Raw genomic sequence first — 4,313 nt, forward strand, 5'->3', positions numbered from 1 at the left:
CTTCATCGCGCAGAATGTGCAGCCCCAGGTGGGGCTGAGCTCAAAACCAAAAGCAGGGCTGGGCAGATGAAGGCAGAAGTGAGTGTACTGAAACTAGCTTACAGGGTCTGGTATTTGATAGAACGATCTGGAAGTCAACTAAAATAGGGGTGCCTGGGTGGCTCAGTCAGTGAAGCGTCTGCCTTTGGCTCAGGTCATGATCTCGGGGTCCTGGGACCGAGCCCTGCATCTGGCTCCCTGCACAGCAGAGAGTCTGCTTGTCCCTCTCCCTCTGCCCCCCACTCGTGATCTCCCTCCCTCCCTCTCTCTCTCTAAAATAAAAAAAAAATGGAAGTAAACTAAAATAAAGTGCAATAGAACAGACTCTAATTTCTTTCTTTTTTTTTTTAAAGATTTTATTTATCTATTTGACAGAGAGAGACACGAGAGAGGAAACACAAGCAGGGGGAGTGGGAGAGGGAGAAGCAGGCCTCCCACGGAGCAGGGAGCCCGACGCGGGGCTCGATCCTAGGACTCTGGGATCATGACCTGAGCCGAAGGCAGACGCTCAACGACTGAGCCACCCAGGCGCCCCTCTCCTAATTTCTTTAAACTAGTCCCTTAATAGGATTAATGTCCCAGGTCCCTCATTTCTGCAGATGCCAGATGCCCAGGCAGCAGGGCTAAAACTAGGGACAGGTGGTTGAGGTGCCTACCTGGGCCTGGCAGTGAGCGTGAGCGCCACGTGAAGGTCACGCACCCTAGCACCTTACTCTCCTCACCCTGGGCTCGGCCACGCAGGGCAGCGTTAAGCATCGTCTTTCATTTTGGTCTTAAATGGAAAAGTAGATTAAGAAGCTACAGACCCAACTGAAGTTTGCAGCCCTGTGAACAGTTCTCCTTTGTTAGCTGCACATAGCTGAGGAGGAAATTAACAATGAGGAATTCACATTTGGCAAAAGCAAAATATGAAAGCCTGATTGCTGGCTTCCTAATGGACAAGGTTATTTTCCTCAACAGAGAGCGTTAGGTCGCCCGAGGAACCATCTGCAGGGTCCAAAAGCATTTAGGATCAGACCCCTCTGCCAGTGTCAGCCTAGTCCACTGACCTGGAGTAGGATGTGAAATTCTCTTCTGGTTTTTTAGCTTTAATCCACTGAAGCCATGGCCCAAGGACTGAGAGTGGGATCAGGGGCCATGTGTCGTTGATTGGGCCCTATCTTTTGGAGACACCTGCACTCACTCAGAACAGCCAGAGGTATAATCTTCCTATCACCCTAGCAGGGACAGAACGGCCAAACCAACAGCAAAGAAGGGGTCTGTCTTAGCCCCAGCCCTTTTGGGTCCCAGATACATCCCCCCACCCCACCCCTTTCCCCTGTTGTCTTGGGAATGCTGTGCTGCGAACAGGGCTGCATCTGTCAGCTTTTCACCAGCAGGCTATCTCTCCTTCCTGTTACAGGAATCTGTGAGAATCGTTCAAATGAGTGGATTGTCACAAAGGTGGAAAATGCACATCTGAGCTGAAATCAGGACAGCCCAAACGAGCAAAATTGAAAGCTCTAAGGGACGAGCTGACCTCGAAATTACTCTTACCCTGTGCTTCCCCCACCCGCTTCTCCTTTGTCCCTTAGACCCAAGGTTGAGAAAAGCTGAGACCTGATAAAATGTGTGGCTTTTCCCTCCCAGCCTTGAGTGGATGCTTAGAGGAAACCCGTGAGACCCTTAAACGCTGGGTTCTCTGCGGAGATTCTCCCAAGGGCTGCCTGTGTAGCATGCAAATGGAGAGGATGCTGTGAGGCCGTTTACACAAAGGATGCCTGGTATTTGCCTGTAATTTCCCCACGCACCCTGTGCCACCCCTCACCAGAACATTTATTCAAGTTAAAAGCATTTTTATGGCTCTCTTGATGGCAATCACTTCTGGATTTTTCCTTTGTCTGTGCCGTCTTCTCCCTCAGGCCCTCTCCCTGGCCCAGATCTCCGGCAAGGGAGCCAAGTGGCGCCAAGGAAGGACCAGAGAGGAATGTAGGACTGGCCCCCGAGAGGTGACTGCTCCAAGGCTTGGTTGCATACCTCTTCTTTGCCCTGGGCACTGACTGAAGTTCTCTCTTCCCCAACAACAACACTATGTGATTACATTGTAGAAAGTGGGACTTGAACTCAGCTCCCAGAAAGTCTCTTTGAGCTACAACTTTCTCCAAACTATCCCCTATCCCTTTCTCTTCTGCCTCATGAGCCTAGAGGGCTGGTTATCACGTCTTTTTGTTTTTTAAAATTAATTGGAAAGAATTTTTTTTTGAGTAGGTTCCACACCCAATGTGGAGCTTGAACTCACAACCCTGAGATCAAGAGTCACATGCTCTACCGACTAAGCCAGCCAGGCCACCCTATTACTTCTCTTTATTTATTTATTATTTGTCTATTTATTTATTTTTCCTACTATTTCTTTTTTAAAGATTATTTATTTATTTATTTGAGAAAGAGAAGGCAAGCACGGGCGGGGGGTGGGGGAGGAGAGGGGCAGAGGGAGAAGGAGAAGCAGGCTCCCCGCTGAGCAAGGAGCCCTATGTAGGGGTCGATCCCAGGACCCTGGGATCATGACCTGAGCCGAAGGTAGACGCTTAACAACTGAGCCACCCAGGCGCCCCCCTAAAGATAAATTCTTAATAAAATAAAATTACCTGGCCCTCACTGGCTGCTGTGAAGAAGCAATGAGTGGATCAAGGCTCAGTTAAAAAGAAATAATAGGAAAAGGGGCGCCTGAGTGGCTCAGTTGGTGAAGCGTCTGCCTTCCACTCAGGTCACGATCCCAGCGGTCTGGGATCGAGTCCCACATCCGGAACCTTGCTCAGCAGGGAGCCTGCTTCTCCCTCTGTCACTGCTCCCCCAGCTGTACCCTCTCTCTCTCTGACTAGTAAATAAATAAAATCTTTAAAAAAAAAAAAGAATTTATCTTTGAGTAATCTCTACACCAAACATGGGGCTTGAACTCACAAGCCCTGAGATCAAGAGTCATATGCTCTACAGACTGAGCCGGCCAGGCACCCCAGGGCCAGGTTACTTTACAGACGAGAAGACCGAGAATTGGTGAGAGCTTAGTTCAAAGTTATGTAACTGGTTAGGGTCTTGATTTGTCCAACTCAAAGTCTGTGCTTTTTCTCCATCTCCGTTTCTTCGATTGTAAAATGGGGGTGTTAAGAGCACGTACTTCATAGGGTTACTATGAAGGATGAATGCTTTAATATGTAAAAGCATTCAAAACAGGACCTGGCAGAGAGAGTGTTCAATAAATGTCCACTAATAGTACTGTGCTATGCCTAGTTTTTCTTTTCTTTTCTTATTCTAAGCATTGGATTCCTGACTCATTTGTGGGAGGAGGAACCAGTTAGGCTTGGACAGTGTTATCTAAGATGAGGAATGAACCCGTTTCCCAGACTCAGAGCAGGCTGAGTTGGGACCAGAACAGATCCTTGCAAGCAACAGAACTGAGCTGCCCTATTGAGCCACATCCCCGCCTGGCTCTGACTGAGACCCTCAGATTCGGAGAAACCCATAAAGAGGATGGTGCAGGATGTTGAGGGCAGGAAGAACAAAGGTTTCCGAGCAGATCCCAAGATGATGAGGCAACATTTTACTCTGCAGTGTGCTGAAGGCCTTCTATTTTGAGGTGGTTCTAGATTCTTCATGACTGATATTGTACCTATGGTTGCTATAAGGTAGGGCCTGCATGAGGGGAGAGGAGTATCAAGAAGGACATTGGTTCCCTGCCAGAGATATGTACGGAAGCCTTCCAGTGGTTAGGGCCAGGGGCTGGAGGGAGGGCTCTGAACTCTGCCAGGTGCTTGGGAGAAGGCTGCCCACCAGCTTGTCTGGGCCAGGGACTTGACCTGTAGCTCAAGTCACTCTTACAGCATCAGTCAATATAAATAACAGCAATGCGTTCCTGCCATCCTGGGGACTCTGGAGAAAACCAAGGCAACTGGGCTTCGGTGCCTTTAGCACCAGGTCTGTTGCTGAAAAGAGGGCAATGAAAAATGCAAAATGGAATCAAGAAAGAGCCAGACTCTATAAAAAGGCTTAGCGAACCTAATCAAGGGAACTGAACACTCCACACTGTACTTCAAACACTGTGAAAAGTTGAAGTCATGTTCTAGCAGCTGAAATTTCTGCTGATCAGTCCACTCTCTCAGAAAAAAACCCCACCAGACCCACAAATAAAAGGTTTAGGGGCGCCTAGGTGGCTCAGTTGGTTAAGCGACTGCCTTTGGCTCAGGTCATGATCCTGGAGTCCCGGGATCGAGTCCCACATCGGGCTCCTTGCTCAGCGGGGG

This window comes from Mirounga leonina, unplaced genomic scaffold (genome assembly GCF_011800145.1).
Source record: "Mirounga leonina isolate KUSES-001 unplaced genomic scaffold, KU_Mleo_1.0 Mir_197, whole genome shotgun sequence".
NCBI lineage: Eukaryota > Metazoa > Chordata > Mammalia > Carnivora > Phocidae > Mirounga > Mirounga leonina.